Here is a 20,359-nt window from a genome sequence, read left to right as displayed (position 1 = left end):
GGGGGGAGACGAACCATGAGAGACGATGGACTCTGAAAAACAAACTGAGGGTTCTAGAGGGGAGGAGGGTAGGGGGATGGGTTAGCCTGGTGATGGGTATTAAAGAGGGTACATTCTGCATGGAGCACTGGGTGTTATGCACAAACAATGAATCATGGAACACTACATCAAAAACTAATGATGTAATATATGGTGATTAACATAACAATAAAAAAATTTTTAAAAAAAGGATACATCTCCAAAAGCTAGTGAAACAAAAGCAAAAATAAACTTTTGGGACTTCATCAAGATAAAAAGCTTCTGCACAGCAAAGGAAACAGTCAACAAAACAAAGAGGCAACCCACAGAATGGGAGAAGATATTTGCAAATGACAGTGCAGATAAAGGGCTGGTATCCAAGATCTATAAAGAACTTCTCAAACTCATACCCAAAAAACAAATAATCAAGTCAAAAAGTGAGAAGATATGAAAGGACTCTTCTCTGAAGAAGACATACAAATGGCTAACAGACACATGAAAAAATGTTCATCACCATTAGCCATCAGGGAAATTCAGATCAAAATCACATTGAGATACCACCTTACACCAGTTAGAATGGCAAAAATGGACAGGGAAAGAAACAACAAATGTTGGAGAGGTTGTGGAGAAAGGGGAACCCTCTTACACTGTTGGTGGGAATGCAAGTTGGTACAGCCGCTTTGGAAAACAGTGTGGAGGTGCCTCAAAAATTTAAAAATAGAGCTACCCTATGACCCAGCAATTACACTTCTGGGTATTTATCCCAAAGACACAGATGTAGTGAAAAGAAGGGCCATATGCACCCCAATGTTCATAGCAGCAATGTCTGCAATAGCCAAACTGTGGAAAGAGCTGAGATGCCCTTCAGCAGATGAATGGATAAAGAAGTTGTGGTCCATATACACAATGGAATATTACTCAGCCATCAGAAAGGATGAAGACCCAACCTTTACATCAACATGGATGGGACTGGAGGAGATCATGCTAAGTGAAATAAGTCAAGCAGAGAAAGTCAATTATCATATGGTTTCACTTATTTGTGGAACATAAGTAATAGCATGGAGGACACTAGGAGAAGCAAGGGAAAAATGTGGGGGGGAATTGGAGGGAGAGATGAACCATGAGAGACTATGGACTCTGAGAAACAAACAGGGTTTTAGAGGGAAGGGGGGAGGGAGGATTGGGTAGCCCAGTGATGGGTATTAGGGAGGGCACGTACTGCATGGAGCACTGGGTGTTATACAAAAACAATGGTCAAAAACTAATGATGTATTGTACGGTGACTAACATAACACAATTTAAAAAAAAAAAAGATTGAACTACAAGAAGTTAACAGTCAAAACTAACTCCTTCTGGGGCGCCTGGGTGGCTCAGTCGTTAAACGGCTGCCTTCGGCTCAGGTCATGATCCCAGAGTCCTGGGATCGAGTCCCACATCAGACTCCCTGCTCAGCGGGAAGCCTGCTCTCCCTCTCCCACTCCCCCTGCTTGTGTTCCTGCTCTCGCTATCTGTCTCTGTCAAATAAATAAATAAAATCTTTAAAAAAAAAAAAAAAAACTAACTCCTTCTGGAGAAAAGGACTGAAGTGGGAAGAATAAAACTTCTCATTGTAATAGTTTTTGCATTATAAGCTCTTCTGTGTGATCTGACTTTTTTAAACCAATGTCTATGAAATACCTGGGGGGGAAATTTAAGAAGAGAATAATGAGGAAAAAAGGAAATCAAGGTGGCAAGGCTATTCTTGAGGGTGAAGAGCAGAAAAGAGACAGGGTAGCTGGAGATGGTCAAAGATCCAGGAGAACATAAAAATAAGCTATGAGATAATTCTCAAGCTACCGGAGGGGCCAACAGTGATAATATCAAAGAAAGAAGGGGGAAAACAAAGGGGAAAGGCGTTAGCCCTAGGACAGACAGGGACAGGACCAAGGGCGCAGGAATACAATATAAAAGACCTCAACAATCAGAAGAACGTGACCAGAGATTGGTACAATTAACAAGTTCACAACTTCAGAGATGGACAAACTTGAGATAATAACAAGGTTTCATTAGAATGAAGTTATGAGAAAGTAGTACTAGTGTCAAGTTTGGATGACACTGCAGAGTCAAATATATTAAGAAACCTTAAAGTGTCTTTAGGTGAGTTCTTCACCTGGATAATACATAACCTATGATCATGTCAGAAAAAAGGTTTTAGAGGAAAACCAGGCTAGATGCCAAAAATTCCCAACTAACAACATAGGAGCAGGCAAGAAGAGGGCAGCAGAGGACAACAGGAGGGACTGAGGACGGTATAATCTGTATCATATTAATCTCAAAGGACAAGATTTTTGGTTTTTGTATTAGGGCAATAAATATTACCCTATGGAAGCAGCGATATAAATACTTCCTCTAGACCCTAGGGTAGATACGATGTGATACCTTTAGGAAAGGCAACATCAGTGAAGGTAAAGAACAGGAAACTAATGCTATAGAAAACCAAATTTATAAAGGAAAAGGGAATTTGAAAGGATCCTATAAGAAGGACTGGAAGGCAATCAGCTGAAAAAGTAGAAATGGACAAGAATATGTAAGAAAGTATTTTCTGGCAGTATATGACAATTTTGAACACAATCAAGTCTGTAAAATACCAATTTAAAGGAAATGCAGAGAACAGAGGAACACAAACTACACCATGAAAATGTGATCAGCAAAATCTAGGTTGTGGGAAACTATAACCAACGTGGTTAAAAAAGAAAAAAGACAAGGGATGCAGGAAACATAGACTGTAAAGCCCAATGCGTGGCCCTTATTTGGACCCTAGTTTAAAAAAAAAAAAACCACCAAAACCATTTTAAAAAGCCATTTATGATTTATCAGGCATTCAGAAATTTGATTGCTTGCTGAATATTTAAAGATATTAAGGAATTATGATGATTTTAATTTTAAAAAGCATTCTTATGTTTTAGAGATGCATACTGAAATAGTAATGGAAGAAATAATATGATGTTTACAATGTGCTTCAAAATAACACAGAAATGGGGACAGCAGATGGCACAGAATAAGATGACACAGGTAATAAGGGCTATCGCAGTTGAGTGATGCAAGAGTACGTTATACCGTTATATCTACTTTTGTATGTTCAAAATTCTAAGAAAAAAGCTTTTTTAAAGAATGTTTGTTATATTTCATCTAGCATTTCTTAGTGAGTGTTTTCAAGTTACTCAATCAGAAAACTTCAGGAAATGAAGTCCCGGATTTCATTTTGTATTTTACAATTCATCTCACATGTATTTAAAAGCAAAGGTTGTTTGTAACATTTACTTCAAAAATTTGTTTAAAGATTCTGATCTCTAAATACAGTAAAGTGGTATTAGGTACTGACAGATTTTTAAAAATGGAAAACTTAAAAAGAAATATGTAAAACTGAAACTTTAGATGAGACTAAGATGACAGAGGGCATTTGATTCCTCCTTGCCTATTTAGTAAGAGTATACTAAATAACTGGTTTTTTTTATAAAAGTGAATATTTAAGTATATATGTCAAAAATTTTTAAGTTAACAATTGAAAGAAAAGATTTATAATCTAAAAAAAGGCAGAAAAAGAAATTAAAAGGAAAAGATAGTAAAAAATTTTTAAGTCCAAATGTCAACAAATACAATAAATGTAAATAATAAGCCAATGAAACCCACCTTCTAGAAGACAAAGAACATCAGACTGGATTTCTTTTTTTTTTATTAAGATTTTATTTATTTATTTGAGAGAGGAGAGAGAAAGAGTGTGTATACAAGCAGGAGGAGGGGCAGAGGGACAAGCAGACTCCCCGCTGAGTGAGGACCCTGAGATCAGACCTTAGCGGAAGTCAGATGCTTAACCAACTGAGCCACCCTGGTACCCCAGACTAGATTTCCTTTTTTAAATCAAGGTATACAGTGCTTAGAAGAGACACATAACAAAACCATACAGAAAAGTTAACCATTTAACTTTAGGACATTTTTATCAAGCTGACGGGTGCCAAATGGTACTGATCCTTGTGATTATAAGCCAAACTAACAGAAGGTAACTACAAATATAAATGAATAAGCAAAAGAAACCCCAATGAGAAAAGGAGCAAAAGATATGAAGAGATCAATAAACAAAGAAGATGGTAGATCTCACTTGTAGTTAAGTAAATGCAAACTAAGATACCGAATCATATCCATCAGGCTGCCAAAATTAAGCAGTCTAAAGATACCACCTGTGGAAGAGAAGATGTAGAACCCTTCAAACAAATAATTTTAGAGAGCAATTAGGCGCATCTAATTAATCTGAAGATATAACTATCCTACAAACCAGAAATTCCATTTCTAGTTATAACCCTAGAGAAATGAATGTACTACTGCATAATGTTCACAGTAGCATTATTTTGTAATAATAAAAAAACAAATAGTGCGTCACTTCGACAGCACATATACTAAATGAGAACAATACAGAGAAGATTCGTATGGGCCCTGTGCAAGAATGGCACACAAATTCGTGAAGCATTCTGTGTTTCTGGGGAAAAGAGCGAGAGACAAAGCAAGAAACAGACTCTTAACTCTAGAGAACAAACTGGCGGTTACCAGAAGGGAGGTGGGTGGGGGGTGGGGAAGCAGGAGATGGGGATGAAGGAGGGCACTTGTGATGAGCACTGAGAAATGTATGGAATTGCTGAGTCACTATATTATAAACCTGAAATTAACATAACCCTGTATGTTAACTATACTGAAATTCAAATGAAAACTTTATAAGATAATAAAACAACCTAAATGTTCATCAGTAGGAAAAAATGGTATATAAATTGTAGACTCTTCATATAGTATTCATAATTATTCATCATAATAAATCATAATTGTTCATAATTCATAATTATAAATCAATTTTATGAAGTAGACCTATATCTCAAAACATGGATAAATGAGTATCATAAAGATAAGTGAGGTTTAAAAAGCAAGTTGTAGCAAGATACAATTTATTTAAGGTTTAAACCCATGATGTACTACTATCATATCATTCACTGATACATATATGCAGTCAAAGTTTAAAATACGCATGAAATGATACTAACGTCATGCTAATAGCTACCTCGAGTGAGGTAAGTGGGGGAGACACAGGAGTTAGGAATATGTAGATGAGCTTCAACTGTATCTACAATGTTTACTTCTTTAAAAAAACAAGATCTAAAGCAAAAAGTAGCCAAATATTGTTAAAACTGGATGGCAGATACAGGTTAACAATTTATTTTATTTTCTTAATTTCCCATATGTTAAGAATATTTCAAAAAATTTTTTTTCAAATACTAAAATGAAAAGAAAAAAAAAAGGAAGAATATAGCCTTCGGGTTAGGATCCAAGTTTGAAATGGACTGGGTATGAATCCTGGCCCCTGTGATGTTTCTCGGAAATCAGTTTAATCTGTCTGAGCTCAGTTTTTATCTCTTAAATAATAATAATAATGGTCACTATTTCATAGGATTTTTGTGAGGATTAAATGCAATAAACTGAAATAACCTCACCTGAAGATAAGCACTTTCCCTTCTCCTCACTGTATTAGACAATGCTAGAGGTTTTCTTTTGTTTTTTCCTTTTCCTTTTTTTTCCCCTCCCAATCATATAGGCAGTGAGGGTGAAAAAAGTATTGCAATTCATGTATGTTGAAAAATAAAACTGCTGAAAAGTGAAACTTCTCATTGAAGTTTGGTCACACTACCCCCAAAGTCATGCTGTCTTAGTTTAAATATTCCTAGAAGCAAAACCTGATACAGGATTCAAAAGAAAGTAGATTAGTTTTGAAGTTCAGGTAACAATGGCAGAGAAAGAGAGAAGTGGTATAGGGAAGGGAAGGCAGCCAATAAAACTGAACTCTTAAACCAGCTACCACAGTGGGCTTAATCCCTCAGAAAAGCTCTAGGCAACAGTATAAAACATGTCTCAGAATTATTCCACCCAAGGGAGCAAGTGTAGTATTTACAACAATACCAGGCCCTGAGAGTCAGTGGCTGAGGCTGCACCCAGGAGCGTTAATTTGACAGCGCTTCTGGTCAGCCACAGGCCCTGCAAGCATGGCTTCTTCCTAATTTTCCAAGAAGAGTCAGCAGGTTAGAGATGCAAATACTAACAGTGAGAAGTTTACTCAAGCATACTGAAGCTCCCAGGGTAGGAGGGTGGATCACTCACAGCATCAACTACAGCCATGCCATACAATAACGCTATTATTAAAGAGAACAAAAGGAGAAAAGATGTGGTCTATGCTCTGTTGACTACTTGGTCCAGAACTTGTTCTTCCTCAATTTCTGCTTGAAAACTGAGTTACACTAATTTTAATAACATTAATTACATGTAAACTGATTGACTTTTGTATGTTCTTTAAAGAGAGAGTGAACATTCTTCTTTTGTCAAAAATAGAATGTCCTCCTAACACGGCATAAGAAAAATGGAGTCTAGAAATAAAGTTATCTAGGGCGCCTGGGTGGCTCAGTCGTTAAGCATCTGCCTTCAGCTCAGGTCATGATCCCGGGGTCCTGGGATCGAGTCCCACATCGGGCTCCCTACTCAGCGGGAAGGAAGCCTGCTTCTCCCTCTCCCACTCCCCCTGCTTGTGTTCCCTCTCTCGCTCGCTCTCTGTTGAAAAATAAATAAAATCTTTAAAAAAAAAAAAGAAAGAAAGAAAGTTATCTAGAATACAGGAAAACTAATTTAGGGAAAAAAATTTTTTTTAAAAAGGTAACTTTTTAAGTGTTTTTATCTCATATTCACACCATCCAATCCATTATGCTGTACATTTTGTTTGAATATATTAGACAAAAAATGTTATAAAGTCAGAAATGGTAGAGACTATTACATTAAGTACATTTAGTATGAAACCATCAGCTACATTTTGTAAAGGCAGCGGTTCTGAATGCTTTAAAACCAAAGTACTTTGTGGGAGGGGAGGTATCACATACTTTAATTATCCAAAACCTAGAAATGTTTGCTAAAGAAAAAGGTCCTCTGTGAGTTTGATATATTAAACCAAAAGATGGTACACAAAAAGCAGCTGGTTATTTGCTGATCTTTCTTTACTTGAGCATACGCAGATGCTTTCCTTATCTAAAATATGCTTTAAAAGCTGTATAAAAACTTTAATAGTACAAAAGGACTAATGAAGGGTATGGGATAACACAAGAATCTCACTGATTAGATAGGGACATGTGTGTCACCTAATCACAAGATTAAATGCAACACAGGTATTTTTTAAAAATGCAGATCCTGTTAAATTCTATGTGAATTTGATAGGCATTAAAAAGTTCTCACCATTACGGATGGGGTTTTTTTTTGTTTTTTGGGGGTTTTTTGCATAGCTTTTAATTCAAACCAGCCACTAGAAATATTATACTGGGAAAGAAGAAAAGAAATTCTTTTTTTTTTTTTTTAAGATTTTATTTATTTATTTGACAGAGAGAGATACAGCGAGAGCAGGAACACCAGCAGGGGGAGTGAGAGAGGGAGAAGCAGACCTCCCGCGGAGCAGGGAGCCCAATGTGGTGCTTGATCCCAGGATCCTGGGATTATGACATGAGCCAAAGGCAGACGCTTAACAACTGAGCCACCCAGGCGCCCCGGAAAGAAATTAATTATTTTTAATTGGATTCTCATTATTGGTAAAGATAAGTAGGTATACTTGTTGTCCATGTATATTTCTTTAGGAACTGTCTGGCTTCTTCCTATTTTTTCTTTGTCGTATTTGTCATATATATATTTGTCAGAAAAATATCGTAGAAATTTACCCCATCATATATTAAAACTTACTATAAAAAAACTGTAACCAAAACAGTACTGGTATACACGTAGATCAGTGGGCCAAAACAGCATTCAGAAATAAATCCCAGTATATATGGGAACTTAAGGCAATAACGATGACATTTCAATACAGTAAAAAAAGATATTTGTTTACAAAAGGCACTAGCATAACTGACAGCACAACGAGAGAAAACATGTTAAACTTATACTTTATACTAAAAAAATAGATTATCTATGACAAAATAAAATATTTCCAAAATAAAATGTAAAAATATTGGAAGAATCTTTGACAGGACTTTTACCCAGAACAAAAAACTCTGTTATACAAAATGAGAAACCCAAAACTCATAATAACAAAAGTCACACAAATTGGCTGAATGAGTCCATATTTACTTTGACTAATAAAGTGTTTTTTAGGGGCGCCTGGGTGGCTCAGTCGTTAAGCGTCTGCCTTCAACTCAGGTCATGATCCCAGGGTCCTGGGATCGAGCCCCACACATCGCTCCCTCCTCAGCGGGGAGTCAGCTTCTCCCTCCGCCTACTGCTCCCCCTGCTTGTGCATGCATGCTCGTGCTCTCTCTCTGACAAATAAATAAAATCTTATAAATAAATAAATAGTTTTTTTATAACCACTTGAATGTCAATGCCTTAGGCAGAACATGGATCTCTAGTTCCCCGTGGTCTCCATTTCTCCCTACTATCTTACATAACTGGCCTTTTTATACGTTAATGACAGTGAAGTCATTCAAGTTTTCTAAATGTAGAATAAAGAAAAAGATCTATTACATTAAATTTTCAATCTCTCTAGACAAAAGGAACCATAAATAAAAACAAAAGATAGGGACAGAGAGAAAATATTTGAAACCCATTTATCAAAAAAGGAGTGGTAGATATCTCCCATACCTAAGAGCCCCATAAACTAATTAATGGCACACAATCCTTTTGTGTGCCTAGAAAAATGACAATATATTACAACCTTCCACCAAATATATATTTTTGAGCACATATGGAATATTTATAAAAACTGACCTGAAGGAAACATATGCTTGGAAATTAAAAAAAGAAAATAACTAAAAGTAAACGTAACAAAATCTAAACATTACTTCAAAGTACATTTAACTGCTACTGAAAACAATCTCTGCAATGAATATATGCATTTATTTCACTTTTCTGTTATACTTCTCTTCAAAAATGACTTAAAACATTTTCAAATATTTGTAATATTTGTAAATACTCTAAAAATCATTGCCGTTAGCTCTTGTTCTTCTTACTCGCCCCCTTAAACATTTGATTTTGGATATTTTCAGTAAATTTCTTTGGTGTGTTTTAAATCCATCCACTTTAATTATTTCCATCCCAAAAAATCTTTTGTATATGTACATCATTTCCAAACCTAACATCTAAGCAGATAACAATACAGAAAATAAAGACTGAAAACTCACATAAAATTATAAACATCATAACCAAAAGTTTTTTAAAAGCTGAGAAAAAAATACACTATGAATTTTTAATATAATTAGGTTTTAAAATGATCAATCAGTAAAAAAATAGACAAAGAACAGAAACAGTTATTTCACAAAAAAAACAAGTATTCCAAAAAATGAAAACATGGTCAACATCATTAATAATCAGAGAAAGGTAAATAAAAATGTTTGTTTTTGCCCTATCTGGCTGGCAAAGATTAAGAAGACTGGCAACACCCAGTGTTGGCAAGGATATGAAAGAAACAAGAATATCTAAGAATCTCTCCTTTTAAAAAAGATAAAAGTAATGGGATGCATATTTACGAATTCTATGAAACACTTTAAAATAATGAAAAAAATTCAAATAACATTAAAGCGATCTGATAACATACTGTGTACTTAGCCAATAAAAATACTATGAAGATATTAAAAATGGTAGCTACATCATGGCTTTCATTATATCCTCAGCATTTTATTTCAGAATATTATGTGCCCAGGGGCACCTGGGTGGCTCAGTCAGTTGAGCACCCAACTCTTGGTTTTGGCTCAGGTCATGGTCTCAGGGTCATGAGACTGAACCTCGCATGGGCTCCGTGCTCAGTATGGAGTCGGCTTGAGATTTTCTCTCTCCCTCTCCCTTTGCCCCACCCCTCTCTCACATACTCTAAGTAAATAAATTAAATCTTTTTTTTAGAAAAAAGATAAATTTTTGAGTGAATAAAAAGAAGAGAAAATACAGACAACTCTTTCAAACAGTTTTAAAGAGAATGGACAATGGGGCAGCAGCTTGAAGATACTGTGGAGTCAAGTAGTGGCATAAAATGGGAACTGGCAAACTTCAGCCCACAGGTCAGACTTGCCAGTTGACAGCTTTCGTAAATAAATCTTTAGAAGTCCATTCATTTATGTACTGTCTATGGTTGCTCGTGTACCACAAAGGTAGAGTTGAGTAGTTGCTGCAGAGATAATCTTGCCCACAAAGCCTAAAATATTTACTATCTGGTCCTTAATAAAAAACTTTGCCAACCCCTATTTGTTCGGTTTTTTAAAGGCTTAAAATGTATTTTAATAAGTTGATGCTGCACCACTGCTCCATTTCTCAGAAAAACCCCAAAGGTATCAGGGACAAATCAAACATGGTACACCAGTAAAGAAGAGCACAGCATAACTACCTAAGAGAGGCAAGGCTGCAGTACTGTCCGACTGCAGCACCCAGCGACCCCGTTCACAAGGCTGTACGAGGCCTATCCAGCAAAGCTGTGAACAGCAACATCATAGACACAAAAGGGCTGCTCCTGCGCCAACCTGTTTCAAATCAGTGATTCTCAGTCTGGTCCCCAAACCAACATTATCAGCAAGTTTAAAGGTTTAAAGGCAAGGAAGGAAAATGCTATTGGAAAGCTGAATAAAAGGAGAGCCTTGTTATGTAAGAGCGAAAAGTCTGGCAAAACTATCACCTACAGTAACATGGGAAATGTAATGTATACCCAATGAGTTAAGGAGATTCTACGTACAATGCTGAAGAAGCAGGTGGCTTCTTCCAGTTGCCTTTCTAGTTGAGAGAGTAGAGAGACGAACTAAAGAATGAGCCATTCACTTTTTGAATGCAATTTCAAGTAAATGTAAAGGGCTCAGAATACCCTTCTCCGCCAGCAAAGTGTTCTTAAAGTAAGAAAGAGCTTCAGGGCAAAGATTAAATCTAGAGTGGGACTGTAAGATCCACTGTTAAAACCTCAGAAAGATCTAAGTTAGTACTTCATTGAGCCTTTCAGACAAAAAAATTACCTAAGGATCTTAAGGGTGCTGTTCCACAGTAGCCTCACAGGGAGCCTAAGGTAAGAAAAGGCTCCTCTAAGAGATTTGTAGGTATGGCTTTTGTCTGATGGAGAAGATTATGAACTGATACACAGGAAGTCCACAAACTTTTTTAAAAGAGCTACATCAGCTTAGAATTAAAGGGACAGTAACTACCTAAAATGAGGCTTTTGGACCCTGAATGACTATAGGCAGGAAGTAAGCTCAGATACTCAGCTGCAAAGATGGATCAGTTCTTTTGGGAAAAAAAGAATGATTCAGAAGGTGAAATCAACAACCAAAAGCAGCAGTCATGGCCCACTAGGAACAACTTATAGGCAGTAGGACTGAGCCCCAGTCAAGGAACTGCCAACATGTGACCTGCGGGGTTTCAGAATTGCTGTAGTAACTACCATATGCCTCCCTTGTCCCTCTTTTTGAACAGGAATTCTACTGCAATTAACATGTGCCTTTCCAATCTTGTATGTTAATCACATGGGGGCCTAGTCCTTGTCTCTTCACAGATCTTCATTAAAGAGTAATAATTCTCAAGAAACCATACTCAAGGAACCTCAACAGCATCTGGACTTGACTTAGATGATGAGATACTAGATTCTGATGTCTTGATGGGATGTAAATTAGACGTCTCTGAGGAGGGGGTTAGTGTATTTTGCATGTGAGAGGCATGTGAAGTGTGGCAAAAAAAGGCAAACTATGGCAATAGTATTGTCCAGAGATGGCCAAAACAGTATCTCCCATCCCACATGTTTTCTTTCACATGTGACCAGTTAACAGGTGGAGTCCAATCCCCACCTCACCCAGGTTCACTGAACACTCATTTTTAAATCCCAACTCACCATGTAAGAAATCCAACTACAATGAGGCTCCCATGTTGTACAGAAGTCCAGGCCCCATGTACACTCCAGTTAACAGCCCAGCTGAGATCTCAGTCAACAGCCTGCATCAACTACCAATCATGTAAGTGAAGACACTTCCAAATGATTCTAGTCCCCCACCTTCAAGTTACCCCCAGCCGACAAGTCTTCCCAACTGAGGTTCTAGACTCTGTGGAATAAAAACAGGGCATTCTTGGTGTACCCTATCTGAATTACTGACCCATAATATCTGTGAGCCTAATAAAATAGTTGTTTTATATCACTAAGTTTTGCAATAGCAGACAGCAATAGCACCCAGAATACATACTGATGTAAATGAGCCAGTAGAGGGAAAAATTAAGAATGCAAGAAAAAGAGAGAGAAATACAACAGCAGAGTCCACGAAGCCAAAAGGAGATGGGTTTCTCTACACAAGTAGGGGGAGAAGCCTTAGATGCGACACTGACCAATTCATTAATTTTAAAGGGGAAAAGGGCAAGGGTGCCTGGGCGGCTCAGTCAGTTAAGCATCTGCCGTTGGCTCAAGTCATGATCTCAGGTCCTGGGATGGAGCCCAGCGTGGGACTCCCTGCTCAGCGGGGAGCCTGCTTCTCCCTCTCCCTCTCCTCTTCCCCCTTCTTCTCTCTCTCTCTTTCTCAAGTTGGGAAAAGGGCACAGTATAGGCAGGGATACGGGATGAGGAGGGGTGTTACTGCCGGTGGAATACGTCACTTAGAAACATGGAGGTAAGCACCAGGAGACACTCAGGAAATCTGGAAGTGCTTTACTGGACAACAGGCATCAGAATTGGGGGAGGTACAAGAGGCTGGTTTTTAGTATAAACCACAGTAAGCCATTACTTAAGTTTATTCACATTTTACCATATGACTCCACGTCTCTAAAGTAAACAAAGTTTTTTAAAAAAAAGATTTATTCCATTCCCTCATTTTCCAAATGAGGAGGAAAAAAGGCTCAATGATCACATGAGTTGCTCAAACTCATTATGACAGCAGTTAGTCCCTATTCCCCCCTGATTTCCAAAACAGTGCACTTCTTCACATCACACTGACTTTCAAATTACAAAATATAACCTAGTGGTATTTTATTTCATAATCAGAATTTATTAAAGTCATTTAGTAAGCAATAATGAATACCCTAATCCCAAGGACTGATAGCAAAAAAAGCAGGCCAAAGTATGTCCTTGGGAAATCAAAATAAGCATTTAAGCAAAACAAACAGCCCATGGACTATCCCAACCTAGTCCACCTCTGATAACTATACTGTACAGACTTTAATAACAGATAACGCTTCCTTTTGCTCTTTCCAGTGCTAATCTGAACACTTTTACCATGCTACCTTCACTTCTGTAAGTTATCTACCAAGGATTTCTCTTTCCTTTTAGAAATACCTTATCATTTTATTCAAATTTTACCAGTACAAACGCATGCAGAGATCACTTGTCCAACCTGCTAGACCACTAAAGGTCTAATAAGAACCACTGAATGTGTACTCATTCAAATAATATAAGTGTAAGGCTAATTCCCACAAGGTATAGCAGTACCTATATAGTGTGATATGAAAGGACACAGATGAATGACAAACACTGTCAAAAATACATTCCTGGGCGCCTGGATTGCTCAGTTGGTTGAGCGACTGCCTTCAGCTCAGGTCATGATCCTGGAGTCCCGGGATCAAGTCCCACATCGGGCTCCCTGCTCGGCGGGGAGTCTGCTTCTCCCTCTGACCCAACCCCCTCTCATGCTCTCTCTCTCATTCTCTCAAATAAATAAATAAAATTTAAAAAAAAATACATTCCTGTCTTTGTTATGCCTAAAATTCTCATCTTTAGTACCAGTGATGAGAGCTTTGGACAGAAGTCTCCATTATTCACCCAACTGCCAAATCCAAAGCTCATCTACTATACTAGACAGAACAAAATATTAACAGTGGTTATTTCTGCATGGGAAAAATATAAGCAATTTTCTTCTTCTAGTTTTCTAGATTTCATGTTAGGAACATTTTTAAGGGCTTTTTTCAGTTCTAACTGTTCTCATTTCTTAGCAGTGATCAACAACGATCAACATGTTAATCATCCCCACCCTCTTAACTTACCCACCCACTTGCCTCTCAGGCCAACCACTCCTGTTACGTCTCTTGCTAGTTCCTCTTCTTTCACCCTGTAATTATGAGCAATCCCCAAGGCTCAATTTCAGGTCCCCTGCTCTTCTTTCTGACCACCACAACTCCAGCCTTAAATTTCTCTACCACGTTCTACTCATCTACTGTCTATGTATCTGTTTTCACTTGACTATCCCACCACCACCTCAAACTCAACATATCCAAAATGTAAGTCCAGCTGTTTGTATCTCTTCAAACAGCTATTAATACTTTCATTTCTATCTCTGTCAGTACCACCATTTAAAAAAGTCTAGTTCTTCCTTTGTCACTAACTAGCTGAGTAACTTTGGACACATTTTTAAATCTCTCTGGGCCTCAGATTCCTAATGCACAAAATCCATGGACTAGCCCAGACATTCTCAGATGTCCTGGCATTCCAATACTCTTCAATTTCTTATGTCATTGAGGATGGAAACTTCAAAGTCATCTTTGATTACCCCCACCACATGCTCCTTTCCTATCCAGTCTATAATGAAGTCTTACGTGACATCTCTCCAGTCCTATTTTCACTAAATCCAAATACTAGGTCTAGATTATTGTCCTAGCTCTAACACTTCTCTTTCCAAATCATACCCTACGCAGCGCTGGTGCCACTGTTTTTCCTAGAATACTTCCTTTAGCATGCTCTTTCTCAAACCAAACTTTTAAAGCTTCTCTTTTACCTATGGAGCAAAGTACATTGTTCTCATGTCAGCACTTAAAGGCATCCATAATCTAATTCCAATCCATATTATCAACCTGATTTCTTACTACCCTGCCATACAAACCTCATTTCAAATTGTTTTATGTACAGTTCTGTGAAAATGTCGTGCATAATTTGCTTGTTTACTACGTGTACAAGATCTTCCTCTTATGCAAAATCAAATCGTGCCTCGCTTTGATTTTACCGCTCCTCTGGTGCCTTCCCTGCTCACATCAACTCTAAATGGTCTCAAATAGGGCGCGTGGGTGGCTCAGATGGTTAAGCATCTGCCTTCGGCTCAGGTCATGATCCCAGGGTCCTGGGATCGAGTCCCGCATCGGGCTCCCTGCTCCTTGGGAGCCTGCTTCTCCCTCTGCCTCTCTCTCTCTCTCTCTCTCTCTCTGTCTCTCATGAATAAATAAATAAAATCTTTAAAAAAAGAAGAAATGGTCTCAAATATCTATAACTTTTATTATTTATCTTATCTTCCCAATTACATTTTAAGTTCTCAATGAAAGGAACCTATTTTATATCTTTCTGCATCTCTTTGAACATAGCAAAGTACCTTCTACATTGTAGGTATTAATAAATATTTGTTTGGTGACTGACTAAAGTTCCTGTCTAATACATAACATTTACGGAATGCTCCTCCTATATTCAGCACTCTCTGTATGTGTTCCTCACAGCAAATACAATCAACTAGAAAAGATAAGGTTAACACTAAAGAAATAATTATCAAACAACCAAATCAGGATATATAAATAAACTATGTGAAGATCCTCTGTGACTTAAAAGAATAAAAATATAGAAAGGAAAAGGTAATATTTAGTGAGAAACAGTTTCAGAAATGAGGTAGAATTTTAACTGGGAGTATAGTCATAGTAATAGTAGTAATAATAATAGTGATAATAAATAATAATTAATAATTACAATAAAAAAAGCTAAGACTTAAGGTGTGCTTAATGTGCCAGGCACTGGTCTTGAAGACTTTTCATGTATTAGTTTACTTCATTCTCACTACAACCCTATGGGAAAAGTACTACAGTCATCCTCGTTTTTTTGAATGAGACTGAGGCTCTACTTCATTATAGAATAGTGAGTGTTACAGATACAGAACTGGGCTTGGTGGAAAAAGGATGGGAAACATAAATGGAAGTTAAAAGCTGAAATAAGCATAACTATTATTAGAAAATACGGAAAGCGGCTTGAAAGACTACAGTAGAGAATGCTCCTTGAGGGTCCTTAGCCTAAAGACTGAATAAATAGAGCAGGAATAATGACCAAGTATCCTGAGAGCCAAGAAGAGGAAGTTAAATTTACCAAGTAGAGTGTGCAAAGCCACTGAAGATGTGGGGACAAAGAAATGCCACAATAAGGAGTATCAGTGACATTTCTATTGTGGATAAACAGAAGAAAGAGATGCCGGATTCTGAGAGGCTGATTAGACTTTCAATATTCTAGGCTGAGGAAGTAAGTCCTGGTGGTAAAGTAGGTAAGCAGAGCTGTGAGGGACAGAAGCACAGACAGGACACGTTGAATGGGTACTACAAGAGGTGAATGAAAGAGGTAGTTTAATGAGGATACCTAATTTATTATTTTTTTAAGATTTTATTTACTTATTTGAGAGAGAGAGAGAGAGAGAGAGAGAGCGCGCGCGCGCAAGCACAAGCAGGGGGAGCAGCAGGCAGAAGGAGAGGGAGAAGCAGGCTCCCCACTGAGCAGGGAGCCTGATGTGGGGCTCGATCCCAGGGCCCTGGGCTCATGAGCCAAAGGCAGATGCTTAGCCGACTGAGCCACCCAGGCATCCCAGATGATACTTAATTTAAAGCCTGTAAGAGCAGAACAGAAGGAAATTCCAAAGGGGTATAAAAATGATGACTTCTCATTTAGGGCATGGTGAGTTTAGGAGACATTCAAAAATACTAGAAAAGCAGGACTGGAAAAACCAGGAAGTGACTAGAATAACAAATAAGCAATAGAATTCGTTTTAAAATGAAAGAACTGGGCAGATGTTATAAAGATATTAAATAGGAGAGGAAATATACTAAGCCATGATCAGCTGGTACTAGCTTTGTATCAATAATTTTATCAATAATTGTATCAATACTTTTGGTGGGGACAGGAATCAGTTAGTGACCAACATTAAAAAATGCAGTTTTTCCATTTAAAAAAATTTTTGTGTATATCAGAAAAGTCAACCAAAAGCTAAGGCAAAGGTCCCCAAAATTTCTCCATTCAGGGAGTTCTTAGTTTTTGTAGTATTTTCACAGCACTCCTAGGCCAAAAGAAATACTTCAGTAGGTGAATTCAAACCATTTAATATCCTTACAACTTAGTGCTTGTCTGGCCTTGTACAACTTCTTGGAATCAAACCGGACAACATCACACTCTGATTTCCTGTATCACATTGATTCTCATACGGTAGTTGCTTTTTATCAGAGCAATCTCTAAAAAAAACAGCTTTGCAAAGACAGGGCATTGTAGAAAGGAATGTGTCAATTTAATGTTGAAACGGTGAACTACCTCAAACTAATAGTTCAAGCCTGTGTTCACTGCTGCTCTGGGGCACCTCAGCACACAGTTTGGGAAACTGGGAGCAAAGGCAAGGGGCCTAAAAAGAGGGGAAAAAAAGTAAGGGGAGGAGCAGAAGAAAGTTCTTAGCACAGTTAACCACAAGAGGGCAGCACAATAGTTGGTGGAGGCAGCACAATGGTGGGGGGGAGGGGTGTCAAGGAGAGATAAAAGTGGAACCTTTCCATAAAAAGGCTCCAAGACCTCGTTGATCAGTTCAAGACCTGTAAGTGCTTTTTCTCCTTCCGCTAAAGAGGAAGAAACACTGGTCTCTGGCAGACCACCTTATGCAGAGTGATTCTGCCCTTCTCTAAAACTCCTTTGCCTGCCCAGCCCATGATAGCAGCCAAGACTTCAACAGCAGCCAAGCAACGCACCACTTCCCCTGCATAATCTTACTGAATCTTCACAACGACCTTTTAAGAAAAGTGAGGCTCAAAGACATTTTAAATAATACAACTATTAAGCGGCAGGAACACCAGGATTCAAACCCAGATCTGACTCCAGAGCCAATGCACTTCCCTATTCTGCCTCAAGAGCATCCCACCTTTCAGCAACAGCCAGGAAGTAGCGAAAAGATACCATGTTCCCTTCCCATACCTGGGACACCCGTCTCTGTCGCTAGGAAAACCCAGTATATGAAACAAACTGTCCTGTTTGTTTTAATTTTAATTTTAACATGCTATGAACTCCAAACACAGGACATTCAGGCCAAACAAAAACAAGCTTCACATTCTTACGTAGTCAGCAAGTACTGTAGCTTTCCTGTACTATTAAGGCAAGTGTTGGCCACATCTAGTTTACGGTTATGCTACACTCTAACAGATACGTCGCACGTGCAAGCTAGTGATTTTCACACTCGTGATAAAAGGCGAAGCGGGTGGGGAAAGAGAAGTCAAAAGTTGATTATTCATCTTAAAATCTTCTGGGTGTCGCACAGGATATTTGCAGGAGCCCAACGACTCCCTTGTACAAACCTATTAAGAAACCAAAAGCAATTGTCATCTCTCTTATTCCCACTTCCAGTTTCCTTCTCCACATTTCTCCTCCCCTCTATGACATATTCAGCCGCTTCTGTCCTTTCATTCAGAGAAAAGGAGTTTCTCCTGACTGATTAACCACCACCGGAAAGCAAACTGGGTAAATTCAACCGACACAGCAAACTCAGGCAGATAAAACCACCCAGGAAGCCTTCAATGTGGCAGCAGAAACCCCAGCAGGAACAGCTAACGTGTTTTCTCAGTAGGTAACCCCAGCAGGAACAGCTAACGTGTTCTCTCGGTATCTCTTATTACTTGAAAACGTTCCTCCTTGAAAGATTAACAATCTCTGGCTGCTCGAGGAGAAAGGGTAACTGGCAACGCGTCTTCTGCAAAGCCCTGTGACTTGTATGATCAGAGGAGAAAGCAGCAGCGAATGCCTCTTAAAGGATCCCAGAGCGCAACAGTAAACAGCCCCGAATCGCCCTCCGGGACCAACATTCTAAGTTCAGCACTGCCATTTTCTTAGGAGTAAACCGCAAGGAGCCCTGCCTGTCTGCACACGCTCCCAGCCTTCCTACGCACGCACTCGCGGCTCGCCACACTCGCCTGCCCCGCCGCTGCACCGCCCAGCAGCCAGGATCGCAAACCCACCTTCGCGGGAAGGGGAGGAAGGGCCTTTTTCTTCAGAAGCGCAACAGTTCACATCTTGTTCCCTCGCCTGCTTCTGAAACCTAAAAAAAAAAAAAAAAAAAAAAAAAAAAAGAAGCAGCCGTTATTACCGCAGAAATCCAGGGGAAATAGATGCTCTTCCCTAGGCTGTCCCGACGTCTAGAACATTTTAAAGATCTGTAAGGGGAGAGGGAAGGCGGATACGAGGCACACAGGGATGCAAACAGCAACAGCAAACACGCCGCGGCCGGCTTCCCCTCCAAGAGGAAGGTTTTCTCGCCGAGAAGTTTACAGCCACTAGCAGGGGCAGAGCAGGGGTCAGGAGGCGGGTGGGAGGTGGACGGTGGACCGCGGCCCCCCACCCAGAAGCCACGCAGCAATCGCACGCACCAGCTGCACCGATCCCGCGGCGGGGACGCGCCCCCCGGCCCGCAGGCGCTGCGGCGGGCCGGAATTCGCGGAGCCCCCGGCGTGGGCAGGGGTCCCGGCGTCCGCCAGGCTGGGCCCTCCCGGGCCCTCCCGCGCGGGGTCGGCTCCCACTCACATCCCTGGGCGGCGAGCCCCGGGCCTGTCCCCGCGCGGCCGCAGCAGCTGTCCGCCCCGACGCGCGCCGCGAGTCCGGGCCCAGGGCCGAGCGGCCGAGGCGGCGGCACCGACTCCGGAGCGCGCCGGGCGCCGGCCCAGCCTGTCAGCGCTCAAGGAAGCCGTTGGCCGCGGCCGCCGCTACCCCTTGGGCTCCTCTTCCTCTCTCCTTCCTCCAGCCCACACCACTCCCACTTCGGGCAGCTGGGAAGCCCGGCGTCACAGGGGCCGTCTCCACCCTCTCCCGGGCCACACCGGCTTCTCAGCGCCTCGGCCGATACTGGCTCGAACGCCCTATTTGCGTCGGACTCGGCCTCCACTCAGGCGGCCCGTTCGCTGGCGACTGAGGCGGACCCGCGGGCGGAGCGGGGGCGGGGGCCGGGGCGGGACCCGGCCGCGCGCCCCCGGACTGCGCGTGCGCGCGTGCGCCGAGCCGCTGCACCGCCCTTCTCGGGGGGCACGCGCGCGCCGCCGGCCTGGCCGGAGCCCACCTGGGCTTCCCGGGAAGTCGGCGGCAGTGCGTGGAGAGCCCCGGGGCGTCCCCTGGGAGTGAACGGGCGGGGAAGTCGAGCCAGAGCTGACTACCTGGGCCCCAGAGCCCGCAGGAGCCTTGCGCCGGCGCTGGGCCCGGCCCTCCCGAGATGCGCGTGTGCGCGGCCGCCGCCCGCCGTGGAGGCGGCTGAGAATGAGTCAGCCAGGCCGGGAAGGCGCCCCCTGCATGCAGCCTGGGACCACAACGCTATCCTCCAGTGCACTGGTGTTCGTTCCCCTT

The 20,359-nt window shown here is 40.6% G+C and overlaps 1 protein-coding gene and 1 non-coding gene across 4 annotated transcripts in view; one reads left to right on the top strand and one right to left on the bottom strand.

Moving 5' to 3' along the window:
* JAK2 (Janus kinase 2) overlaps positions 1–19,920 on the bottom strand; it is a 151,088-nt gene extending 131,168 nt beyond the window's left edge. The window contains exons 1-2 of one of the 3 annotated variants that reach the window (XM_025891541.2): positions 19,396–19,920; positions 18,988–19,067 (exon numbers count right to left, since the gene is read on the bottom strand). The gene's annotated coding sequence lies outside the window, so the exon portion shown is untranslated. The remainder of the gene's footprint in view (positions 1–18,987; positions 19,068–19,395) is intronic. The other 2 variants (XM_025891540.2, XM_025891542.2) reach the window with 2 other exon arrangements.
* On the top strand, positions 4,424–4,530 carry LOC112838712 (U6 spliceosomal RNA). The gene has a single exon (XR_003212043.1). It is a non-coding gene; the product is annotated as a U6 spliceosomal RNA (small nuclear RNA).
* Positions 19,921–20,359: the final 439 nt, after the last annotated feature.

The sequence above is a fragment of the Callorhinus ursinus genome, unplaced genomic scaffold, assembly GCF_003265705.2.
Source record: "Callorhinus ursinus isolate GAN/ISIS: 27379988/994484 unplaced genomic scaffold, GSC_fseal_2.0 scaffold28, whole genome shotgun sequence".
Classification (NCBI taxonomy): domain Eukaryota; kingdom Metazoa; phylum Chordata; class Mammalia; order Carnivora; family Otariidae; genus Callorhinus; species Callorhinus ursinus.
This window is presented reverse-complemented; position numbering and strand designations above follow the sequence as displayed.